Genomic DNA, 12,714 nt, shown 5'->3' with positions numbered 1-12,714 from the left:
CAGGGGAGAAAAACATGCAAAATTCCAGCACTGGAATGGAAAGTAGACATAAATTAAAAGTCTAATGACGAGAAATTAACAATTGATATCTGTTAGGAAAAATAGAATGATTTCAAAGTTATTTCACTGGTAATATATTAACCACTCACCAATGTAGACCTCAGGTATATCTTGCAACTATACCATTATGATCCAATGGAACTCAATGTACTTTTCTACAAGTATGTTATTGACTATGTTAACTACAAACATATTCACAATAAAGAAGAAATGAAAACATCACTACATCGTCTTAACTTTTACTACATTTAGTGGGTCAATACTCAATACTTCTTTTTTTGAAATGAGAGTAATTGTCAGCAAATTTTCTCTAAGTTAGTCATAAATGTGCAATTTTTAAATATTGGAATGGACATTTAATACAATAAAAATTTGATTGTTTGCAAACACCCTCCTGCTATAAATCTAATACCTTAAATCACTTGACTGGCAAATGTATTTGTGAAAAAAAGCAAGTTCCAATAGTGAGTCTGAATTTAGCCCTAAATGGTCATACCATCCTTAATGGTATATATTTTGGCAATGGTGATTATACACCAAAAGGCAAAGTTTCAGGGCAGGATTATTTTATTAATTCTTTTTTTAGAGTCACACTCACAAAGTTAGCATTCCTATCAGTAACAGGAATATTTGATCCCATTCCGGAATATAAGGAACTATGAAATTGCTAATTATAAATTCAGAAGCCCGTAAGGTCTATGTACACAATAATTACTACAAATTACAAGGATTATAGCCTGAAGGGAAATATCAACCTTTTAAATGATGTCATATCTTAAAAAAGAAGCCATAACTTCATAAACAGGATGCTATTTCCTGCACAGGAGACAGTATCAGGTAACTGGGAGCTTTAATGCTGGGAATCAAACAATCCCTGCCTGTGGTTATTTCCACGGACTCTGTCTCCCATATATGTCAGGAGCAGTCTGCCTTGTCTGGGTAGATGCACAGTCGGGCTCGGGTTATACCCAGGATCTACTGAGCCCTGGAGTATAGCCCGAGCCCGACTGGTAAGAAGCCTCACTGTGGCCACTTTTATTAGCGCTCCTTGCCTCTGATTGAAGGGCTGTGTACATGTAAATTGAGGTTGGAGCCAATAGGGAAAGTGCTCTCAATTCCAGCACTGGGGGCAAATCCTGATGTTGTCTTGGAGATAGCCATGAAGAACTGCTGATTCATTTCTCCCTCTCACCTAACCGTGTGCTGCCAGAGAAGCAGCGGAATTGAAAGCACGACATGAAATTTGCACTGGACGAAACTCCAATAACCAAAAGAAAAAATAGGAACTGGTGGCAGGTAAGGGGTGCTCTTATATCAGGTTGCTTGGATGTATGCCCTGGCTATCTACATGAAAGCCCACGATTCTGCCTGGATCTGCATGATTGTGAATCTCGGCTGCCAAGAGCTGCTTTTAGCAGACATTTTTCTGATATGACTTTCAGATTCCCGAGAGCAATGTTCAATGATTCAATTGCAGCTTTTCTCCAATACATGTACATGAGTGCCTGAAAGGAGATGCTTACCTTGTAAGTGGAAATTTTCATCGCAAGCCCTGCTATGTTTGAAATAAAAATAATCCCTGCATTTGCTGATTCCCACAGGCTCTGACGCCTGTACATGTCAGGAGCAGTCTGCTTTTTCTGGGTTAGTTTACAGTCCGCCTCTGACTATATCCAGGATCTACTGAGTCCTGGAATATAGCCAGAGACTGACTGGCAAGTACCTGCTCTGGTGTTGCTTTTATTACCACTCCTCGCCCCTGATTGAAGGACTGTGTGCATTCAAATTGAGCAGCGAATGAGGAGAGTGATCTCATTTCAAGCGACAGAGGCAAATCCTGTGGTTGCCTTGGAGATAGCCCTCAGAGCTGCTGACTCATTTCTCTCTCCCACCTGAATGCATGTTGCAGCAGATGGATCTAAACTGTAGATGGAGGACAGTAAAAAATATATATATATATGCTTCCTTGGCTCTGACTCTAGTTGTCAAAGGAATTAACCAACCTGTACAAAGTAGGTTGTTATTATCTGTCCGGCTGCTTGTACCTATATCCTGACTAGCTACATAAAAGCCTGTTTTTCCCTGGACCGAGTAATAATGATTCAGAGCTTCCAATTGCTCTTTGCTGCTAAACAGTTCCTGCTATATCATTTCAGCTTCCCAAGTATCATGTTAAGCTTGAAATTAAGCCTTTCTCCATTATACTCATACACACACACACACACACACACACAGAGAGAGAGACTCATATATATATGCCTGAAATAGATACTGTAATAATATATGAAATTATTACTTTCAAGACCCCTCTTAAAACACCAAATTTGCTGTATCCATCAGTGTCATGAAGATTAAGCAATAAATTGCACTAGTCCTTTTAGAAAGGAATATTCATAATAAATGTATATTTTCATTCATTTTAATTGTTTGTATGTCTTTATTTGTAGTTCATCTCAAACATGTCTGCATATCTTTGATGTTAGTATTTCCACAATGTCAAATTATTTTGTCATATATAAATATTTGAATATTATAATTTTCAACAAATTCACTACCTTCCATTCACTAGAATTCCTCTCTGACCAATACTCCTTCCCCAAGTTTACCCAGGAGATCTCACTTTTCTCCTTTTGAGGGTGATCCATGCATTCCTCTTAGGTTTTGCATTGTTATCCAGTTTCTCTGGGACTTTGGATTGCTTGAAAACTTTGTTTTATAACTAGTGTCCACTTATAAGTGAGTGTATATTGTGTTTGTCTTTCTGGAAGCAGGTTACCTCACTAAGGATGAATTTTTAAGTTCCATCCTTTTGAATGAAGTTTCATAGAATATTGCAATTTTGAAAATATTCAGTATGTTCACATCATGGAGCTAGCGTACAGGAGTAAATCTGCCTTGCCTCTTTCATCGTCTGATTAAATAATATAAGCCACTATGATAACCTAAAGGCTTTCCAGATTCAACGAGGAAGTAATTAGATGTTCCATTGTGGTGATATATTATTTATGATTTATTAAAGTTTCCATGAGGATTCAGAAGGTAAAATAAACCTCAAGTTATAGAGATCAGTCATTAGTGCTGCACACCTTTAGTTGCAAGCCTCAGGAGATATATTCCATGATTTATAATGAAAGAATTAGGAACGCAAACACAAATGATAGGAATTCAAGGGGTAGAATAGCAATGTGTAATTGACATTCTGTTTGTCACAGGTATGGAATTTGCCAAAAAGGGTAGTCAAGACAACTCAGAAATCTTACTGTCATTATGTATGTCTCATTCCTGGTATTGGAACCTAATGTATGTATGTCTGATTTCTAATAAGTGTCTTATAAATAATAGGTGCCACTTCTTCATATATACAATTAATCAGGTTGATGATATCACCCTCTAAGAGGCTGTGTATACATAAAAAATTAAAATCAAGGATTAACATGGGGAAGTCGCTCAGAGACCCCACAGTTTTCCCTTTTATATAACATATATATAGGTATATATGTATTCTATTATTTTTATCTCTGATGCTGTCCTCTGTACTCTCGAAGTTTCAGCACTTTGTGTGCCTCCTGGATTAAAACCTTAGCATCAATCAAATCAGGACAACTATACTTTTGTTATCCTGACATATATGGAATGAGAGCAACAATGAGTACAGTCCCATTTAAAATCTATGCTTCTTAAAATTATATGTTCTCCTTTCCTTGTTTTAGAAAGTGATGTCACATTAACAATTTCTTACACTGTGAAGGCCTTAGATGATGTCACCATAAGCCATTAATAAACATGTTATTTCTACTCATATCACTCCTGGTGTCTTAATGACAAATTGACAGCTAATAGAACAAAAAAAAACTCTTGGTGAACTTGACTTAGTTACCATTATTTCCAAATCTTATAGATTACCAACACTTGTCCTTTGTAGCCTTTTGGTAACTTGATAACGAAAGACATGTCTCTAGTTCACTTAATTTCGCTTGACTACAACACACATATACCATACATGTTACACGATTTCACAACTGCTCAATTTTGTAAGGACTTACAATATTGTATTCAAACACACCTGATGAATACAAAAAAAACCTCCATTATAACTAAACCCAGAATATGTTACATGCAATGGGCATACTCAATTTATGTTTCTAAGGAAAAAACATATGTTGAGATCAAAGTGTCATGAAAGACAAACAGGGAATTTTAAAGCACAGAATTTTGAAATTTTGAATACATAATGGCAAAAATATTAACCAAAATCAAAAAATATGTTTATATCAATCAGATTCATAAACTCTCATGTCAAGACAAATAGAAACTCTCGACTTTTCACACTTAGTCGACAAATGAACAGGGCTGAGACAGAAAGAACACATTTCTACTGCAAAATAACATTGATTACAAATGTTCATGCTAAAAACCATTGCTCATTATCACCACTTTTAAGAACATGGTTTGGGTTATTTAGGTATGAAATTTTCCATGTGGGATAAAATAATTTTACTAGGAATATATTATAATATATGCTATATGAATATAGTATTCATATAGACATGAAATAAAGCAGTTATGATATTGTAGGAGGAAGCAGAAAGATGTGTGAAATTAGATAAATACACTGCTCAAGTATGAAATTTTCAAATAGGTCAAAGATGCAGAAACCTGCATGAACATAAACACATACATTCATACATATATAAACACGGATGGAAACATGTATATACAGATGCACACATATGCATATACATATATTTACACAAGTGAAAGCAATAGACATGCACTGAGAAAATAAAAGAAGATATATTTTAATAACTGCATATCTTGTATCATGAAGGGGATATCTCTTACTGGAGCCACTTGGTGGCTAAGGGCGTTCTTAAAGTCCCCCACCGGAGACTTAAATAGGATTCCAAATCATGGTTATATTTGCTAACACAATGTTAAGAAAAAAATTCTGACATTTCACCGTACTTATGTTATCATAGAACGCTGGTTAGAATAATCAATGAATCTGACTATTTGCCCTAAGCCAAAAAGAGGAATCAGTCTTCAGACATATTGTTTCCATATTGTTGAAGTTTATGACTAACTCCATGGGATTGAAGAAATATCCAACACTGCTAAAATGGCCAACAAACATAGATTAGAATGGTCACAGACCTATGCAAAAACTAGTTCTCTCATTCTGCCAGAGTAACAGAGAGATAAGCAACAATTGGTCAAGCCAGAGTCATTTATTAATGCATTAGATGGAAAATACATTAACTACATGCAGGTGGGATCATTCTATACTACCTGACAGGCCAAGCAGTTTGATGTTTTGATGTCACTTTTTACCTTCAGGCATTCTGCTAAATCCTTATCGCTCTCTATGTTGAGAGGCAGGAAGAAAGACACTAACATGTTCACTGGTGGAGGTTGATTCCACAGCAATGTTTTCCTAAATCTCCTTTACAATCAGACATGAGAATTCAGAGACTCAGGTAGCAGACTCAAGATCTGCACAGAAACAAAATGTACAAAAACATGAGTACTAAGAACAAAGATATCTGGTCTGTTAATTACTTTCAAGGAAAGCATGCTATAGCAGTCCCTCAACATCAGTAATTAAATTGATCTTCAAAAAGTTCAGACCAGGCCTGATGCCATAGAAATCAGCATCCTGACAGGAAAGACAGAACAAAGTACTAAGTTTTTATATGCTAAAATTAAAAGGAAATGCAAACCAAGTTTGGAAATTTGAACCTAGATGGTAACAAGAGGATAACAAGTAAATTTACTGTACTATATTTCATGGTCTACACATGCCTTCTGTGACAGGTACTACAAGACTCACCAACTCTTTTTTTGTTTGTTTGTTTTTTTCGAGACAGGGTTTCTCTGTAGCTTTGGAGGCTGTCCTGGAACTCACTTTGTAGACCAGGGTGGCCTCGAACTCACAGAGATCCGCCTGCCTCTGCCTCCCGAGTCCTGGGATTAAAGGCGTGGGCCACCAACGCCCGGCTGACTCACCAACTCTTAGTGGTTGATATTTTCACAGACTCTAAGTATTATTAGTTAAAACTGACAATGACATAACTTTCTCCTCAGTGCATCTCTAAGGGGACAGAGAGAAAATGGACCCCCTAGTGCCTTTAGATAATGAACTCTAAGTGAGATTATCATCCTTAGCCATGGTGCAGAACTTCAAGACAGACACAGGGACATGACATTCAACATATAAGCAGTATCTGAGAATCATGATGCTACTATCTATATAGCAGACAGTAACAGGTGATTGTGAGCTTTAATCCTTAATATCCAAAAACCCTGCCTTTGCTGTTCCCTTCACGCTCTTTCTCCTGCAGATGTAAGGAGCATTCTGTCTTGTCTGAATCCGTGAACAGTCGGGTTCAGGTTACACCCAGGATATACTGAGCCCTTGAGTATAGCCAGTGTCTGTCTGGTAATGAGACATACTGCAGATACTTACATTAGCACACCTCGCCTTTGACAGAACGACTGTGTGTATTCAAATTATCATGGAATAGTATCCAATAAGGAGAGTGATCTCAAAACCACAAATGGAGGAAAATCCTGCGAGTCCCTTGGAGATCTCCATCAGGGATGCTTATTCATTCTTCTCACCTACCTGAAAGTGTGTGGATTAGATATCTTTCTCACTATGTTCATGGAAGCATTGTATGTGATACCCAGAAGCTGGAGGCAACATAGATGCCCCTTAACTGAAGAGGGGATAGTGAAATCGTGGTACTGTACAGTTACACAATGGAGTACCACTCAGCAGAAAAAAAATAAATGGAATCTTGAAATTTGCAAGAAAATGGATGGCACTGGAAGAAGCAATCCTGAGTGAGGTTACCCAGTCACAAAAGGACAAACATTGTACATACTCACTCATATATTTATTTTAGACATGGATCATGGGAGTGGCAGCTTAAATCCCACTGCCAGATAGACTGGAAAGCATGGATGACCCTAAGAAAGATATGAATTTTACCCTAGAGAAGGAGAATGAGACAGGGTCTTCTGAGAAGAATGTGACCGTAAAAGGAGAGGGGAGAGGGAGCTGGGGAAAGAGAGGGGGAGAAGAAAAGGGGAGAAAAGTTCATAGGAGGAGAAAGTATGTAGAGTCAGGGGAAGAAAAGAGTAGAACAGGATGAGAGATACCAAAATAGAGGGAGTTATTATAGGTTTGAGGAGAGATATGGCACTAGTGAGATTTCCAGAAATCTACAAGGATGATGCCAACTGGCAAACTAAACAACAGTGGAGAGGCTTCCTTAAAAGCCCTACCCCAATAGTGAGATTGGTGACTACCTTATATAACATCCTAGAGCCTTCATCCTGTGACTGATGGAAGCAGAGACAGACACCCACAGCTAAACAATGAACTGAACTCCTGGAACCCAGTAACAGAGAGGGAATTGTGATGAGCCAAGGGGTCAAGACCATGCTGGTTAAACCCGTAGAAACGGTTGTCCTGAACCAGCGGAAGCTCATGGACCCCAGACTGATAGCTTAGAGGTCAGCATGGGACTTATCCAGACCCCGTAAATTTGGGTGTCAATGAGGAGGCCTTGGTAGTCTTTGAGGCCTCAGGTAGTAGATCAGTATTTAACCCTGGTGTACAAATATATTTTGGGATCCCAATCCATATGGAGTGATGCTGTCTCATCCTGGACATGTTAGGAAATGCCTAGGCCCTGACACAGATGCAATGGCAGACACTGGAGATGCCCCATGGAGGGCCTCACACTCCCTGGAGATCTAAGGGGGATTTGGTGAGGGTTTGGGTGTGTTAGAGGGGGCAGTGGAGGAGGGGAGGGTGAGGGAACTGGGAGTGACATGTGAATCAAGCTTATTTCAAATTTAAACAAAAAGTCTACAAAAAAGCAGAAAAGGAATATAGATGAGAGGAAAACAATAAGTAATATTCCCTCGTCTCTGAAGACAATTGACAAAAGAATACCTGTGACAGGTAGATATATATCTGGCTGCTTAGAAATATATCCTGGCTATCTATATGAAAGTATCTGTTTCTTAATGTATCAGGCTTATTGTAACTCTGGGTTGCTGACATCTACTTCCTGCTGACATTTCCCGATATGCCATGTTAGAAATCCTAGTGCAGTATTAAATGTCTAAATTTTATCTTTTTCCTGTATATGTATATGGGTGCTTAAATTCACATATTTATATTGTAAGGGGAAATGTTACTTTCAAGTCCTTCTTAGAACACCCCAGTTTGCATACCACACATGTGACTTTTCCTAGCTAATACAGTTACTTCATCTGTGTTCATGTGAAGCAACTGTGTGTACATGGATATGTGGTCTACTAATAGCACATGGTCAGCATCTTGGTACCAGCACACCTAGGGACAACTGTCATTAGTTGATTAAATACTATATGTCAGCCTTATAATGTTTAGGCTTTATGATTCTTCCACAGGATAATTAGGATGTTCCCTTAGTTTTATGGTGAAATAATTATGCATTCTCACTTAGTTGATGTGAATTAAAGAGAACAAGCATGCTGAAATAGCCATCACATACTAGTTGCATGGAGAGTTACTTTAGCAATGTCAGATCAACTTATGGTTTTCACAGGGTTGGAAATTGCCAATCTTTGTATGCAAGGTGGCTAGAAAATTCAGAGTACATACTGCCACTATCAATGCCTGAGAGCCTGGGATTTGATAGCAATAATAGTACAATTAATTCTTAATATACGTATTCTAATAGAAGGTGCAAGTTGCCAATTTTTCCAAGAAATCAAATTCCTGATAGAACCACCTAAATGGGTGTATATACTATATAACAACAACAACAAACAAAAAAAAACAAGACATAACATGAGGGATCTAATGGTATATTATTTATGATTTATTAAAGCAACATAGATGTCCCTCAAATGAAGAGTAGATAGAGAAAATGTGGTACACTTACACAATGGAGTATTATTCAGCAGAAAAAAAAACAATGGAATCTTCAAATTCGCAGGTAAATGGATGGCACTAGAAGAAACCATCCTGAGTGAGGTAACCCAGTCACAAAAAGACAAACATGGTATGTACTCACTCATATATGGATTTTAGACACGGATCAGGATAGATCTAGTTTGCACTTCCACTGACAGAGAGTCTGGGAAACAGGAAATAACCTAAGAGATATGCATGGTACACCAGAGAAGAGGAATGAGGCGAGATCTTCTGAACAGATGGGGAACACGGCGAGGGTTGCTGGGGACTGGGAGCTGGGAAGAAGACAGGGGAGAAGAGGAAGAGATTGTAGGGTATGGGGGAACAGGAAGGATGAGTGAGGTAGAATAGGGGGAAGAGGTAATGATAGGTTAGAAGACAGATCAGGCACCAGTGTCTCCTCTAGTGATCTAAAGGGATGACACCAATTGGCAAGCTAAGCAATAGTAGAGAGACCACCTCGAATGCCCATTCCTGGTAATGAACTTGATGTCTATAACCATCCTGGATCCTACATCCAGTGACTGATGGAAGCAGAGGCAAACAGCCACAGTTAAACACTGAACTGAACCCAAAGAACCCAGTGACAGAGAGGAGCAATGAGCAAATTGGCAAAGAATGGGCTGGCAAAACCATCAGAGACAGCTGATTTAAACAGGGTAGAGCTCTTGGACCAAAGACTGACAGCTGGGAGGCCAGCATGGGACTGATCCAGACCCTCTAAATGTGAGAGTCAGTGAGGAGGCCTGGGCAACCTATGGGGCCCTGGGCAGTGGATCAGTGTTTATCCCTGGAATACAAACATACATCATGTGTCCATAACACAAAGAGGGATGCTCTCTCAGCCTGGACTCTTAGGGGAGTGCCTGGACCCTACCCTGAGTGAAATGGCAGACTCTAGATACCCCTATGTGAAATGAAATGGTGATAGGGTGGGAGGCTGGGGACGATGGTGGGGGGTTGTAGGAGGAGGGGAGGGAGAGGGAACTGGGATTGACATGTAAAACAAGCTATTTAAAATTAAAATAATATAAAAAGCTTGACTGAGGATTCAGAAAATCTAAGTCATCTATAAGTGTTAAAGGGCAGGAACACACCTTTAATTCCAACAGCCAGAAGCTAGGAGGTGATGGTACACACCTTTAATTCTAGGACTTAGTATTAATACCTAGAGAGATCTCCATGTGTCCAAGGCCTCCCTGATGTACGTTAGTGTAAGTTAATCTGAAAGAATTATAGTTCACACCTTTAATCTCAACATTAGGGAATTATACAAGACAGAAGCAAGGTCTCATGGAGGCATTCAGTCTCCAGTCATGCTGAGGAGAGATTACAGTATGAGGCTTGGTGAGAGCTCTTGGGGACAGGAACCGTCTATTCAGCCTGAGGTTGAGGTAAAAAGTTAGTGGCCGGCTACTTTGCTTTTCTGTTATTCAGCTTGAAGTTTGAACCCCTACATAAGTATGTAAGTCTCTTATTTACCCTTGTTACAGAGATATGTTAACCACAGGCCCCACAGATGTCCCTTTTATGTAACCATCTATTCTACTGTTTCCTATTTCTGTTTCTTTTCTTTTGCAGTTCCCCATTTTCAGTATTTGCTGTTGGCCTCTGAGGATCAATCAAGTATATCTTCTGTACTTTTGTAATTCTCAATATACAGAATAAGAGCAATGCTGAGGACTCTCCCCAGATAATATCTCTGAATCCAGAAAATTTATGGTCTCTTTTTCTTCTTTTTGAAAATATTGTCCTTTAACAATTTCATACACAATGCATGTTACAGACAGTCCTCTAAGGCATTAACATTGTTATTACTTATACTCATGGCATTCCTGTTTTAATAAAGTCAAAACTTCAGAAAACAGAACTCCTGACACAACTCAATAAAGGTGATTAATTTACAAACTTCTCCAACTGTAATGATTTAACAATATATAGTCATCCTTAGTGAATTAGTGGCATGGTTTGCAAAGACAATAATGTATCTAATTTCTTGACAAAAGCAAGGATATATCACACGCAGGAAAACAAATTATGGTAACCCCTATTGCTACAAAGGTCATGGACCCAGAAGCAGAATGTTCATCTGCAAATTTCATGACGCCACATAATTTCTAGCTTCATTATCAATATTTATCCTTCTACCCACAGGCAACAGTAGTTATAACTTTCAGAAAAAAGCATCATTTTACACTATGTCACAACTGCTCAAATGGCTAAGAACATACAATGTTGTGTCCAACCATACCTAATGAATACACCCAACACTCCACTATACCTACATCCAGGAAATAATGCATGCAAAAAGCAAGCAAGTTTATGATACTTAGGAAAAAGATGCCTATTGTAACCAAGAGCCTTGCAAGAAAAATCGGGGATTTCAAAGTACAGAATTTTGAAAACTTGAGTAACAAAAAAGCAAATGAAACTAAAACAAACAAACAAAAAAGCTAAGCACAATCACAGCATAAACTGTCATGCCAGCAAAGATGGAAAACTGTCTCACCTTCTCACATTTAGCAGAGAAGATACACCCAAAAGATTAGTTAAAGATAAGAAAGGCCCATTTTTGCTGTATAATAACATTGATAGGACTTTCCATTTCAAATGGCAATGCTAAAATAGTTTGCTCATAATCACCACTTTAAGAACACAGTATGTGTTAGTTAGGTATGCATTGTACATACAGGATAAAATAGTCTTAATGACAAATGGCACTCATTTTGACATTTAGTAGAGAATACATCATATTGAGGGAAGAAGCATAATGAAGTATAAAATTGTATACTAGGTCAAAGGTGCATGCAAATGCATACCCATATACACACAATCACTATCAAACAACGTATAGATTGTTAGATACATACATAGATAGATCAATTGATACATAGATAGATAGATAGATAGATACATAGATAGATAGATGTGTATGGAGATGTAATGTAACAACTCCATGTCTTATACCATGATGGGGTATAAGAGGTATCAAGTTGCCAAGGTTTTCAGTTGGCTTGTATTCTAAGGGCATTATTATTGTCCCCCACTAGAAAACCTCACAGACCAATTCCAATGGTTATACCTCCTGACACCATGGTAAGAATCAATTACAGACTTAGTTCCTACATAAATTATCACAGAACAGATATCTGTCTGGTACCTAGTTAGAAGTTTCCCTGAAACTGCCTACATGTGATAGGCCAGTATGCTAATGCACCAGTTGAGGATGAACAACATTCCTCATTTATTTTAGCTACATGGTCTACAGCAGATAATAGTGAGAAAACTCTACTTACTCTTGACAGTGGCTTAAATACCAAGGGAGTAACCTCAAAAGTAATATTTTTGAGAATTATGATTATTCCATCCAATTGAAGAAACATCCCACATCGCTAAAATGTCCATGAATATGAAACTAGAATAATCACAGACCTATGCAAAATTAACTTCTTTCATTCTGCTAGGGGAGTAGAGAGTTCAACTGGGTTGTAAAGACATAATGATATACCGTTATATCTGTGAATTAATTGCCTTCATCAGAATTGAAATTTCTTATACAGATGGGAAATGAAATGAGGATTTGAAGATAGGTTCTTTCTAATGACCCTGACAAGCTTTGGGGTACTATGAGGTTATGTTACTTTTCTGCAATTCCCGCCACAGAGGCCTCAATGATT

General features: G+C 38.1%; 1 long non-coding RNA gene across 1 annotated transcript; it reads left to right on the top strand.

Moving 5' to 3' along the window:
- Window positions 1–1,044: 1,044 nt before the first annotated feature.
- LOC121134761 lies at window positions 1,045–10,948 on the top strand. Its single transcript, XR_005871967.1, has 2 exons — window positions 1,045–1,356; window positions 10,619–10,948. It is a non-coding gene; the product is annotated as an uncharacterized LOC121134761 (long non-coding RNA).
- Window positions 10,949–12,714: the final 1,766 nt, after the last annotated feature.

Source organism: Mesocricetus auratus, unplaced genomic scaffold, assembly GCF_017639785.1.
Source record: "Mesocricetus auratus isolate SY011 unplaced genomic scaffold, BCM_Maur_2.0 Super-Scaffold_100030, whole genome shotgun sequence".
Taxonomy (NCBI): Eukaryota; Metazoa; Chordata; class Mammalia; order Rodentia; family Cricetidae; genus Mesocricetus; species Mesocricetus auratus.
This window is presented reverse-complemented; position numbering and strand designations above follow the sequence as displayed.